Source organism: Bombus impatiens, unplaced genomic scaffold (assembly GCF_000188095.3).
Source record: "Bombus impatiens unplaced genomic scaffold, BIMP_2.2 scf_0548, whole genome shotgun sequence".
Lineage (NCBI taxonomy): Eukaryota > Metazoa > Arthropoda > Insecta > Hymenoptera > Apidae > Bombus > Bombus impatiens.
Window position 1 is genome coordinate 683739 of NT_176967.1, and position 608 is coordinate 684346.

The following is a 608-nucleotide window of genomic DNA, read 5'->3' on the forward strand; positions in this document are numbered from 1 at the left end:
AGCGAGAGGGAGGCAAGCCGCGGGCTGAAACGAGAGGGCGAGCGGCCCAGAGCGAGACGGACTGCGCGCAGTCGCAAATTCGAAAGCCGGGCGACGATATTAATTACATCCTTTCGACCGACGGAAACGAATCGAGCGCAGCACACCGGAATATAACGAGACTGCGGCGTACGCGTTTAAAATCTATCCGCCGCGTGTCCTTTCGAAAACTTGACCGTTCTAGCGCCGCCACACGGATTTTCGCGGCTCACCGTCCACATCTTTCCATCGAGTCCGACCCTCTCTCGATCTGCGATGCGCTCCCTCGGTAAGCACCCCAAAATAATGGATGGATAATCTGTTCTGGCGTGGCCCGCCGGGACTAAAAGGTTCCTACGAATTCGTCGATCGTTCTCCTCTGCTCTTCTCCGCTGTTTTGTTTCCCTTCGTTCCTCCCCCTCGTTCACCATTTCCCTTCGTTTACCATCTCCCTTCGAGATCTCTCGGGACGCGTTTCCCCCGAAGCCACCCTGTTGATCGCCGAGCTTTCGCTTCGTCCAAGCGTCACTGCGATCGCTCTCGTGGAATATTTGCAACAATTCTGCAAAATTCACATGGATGTGAGAAAA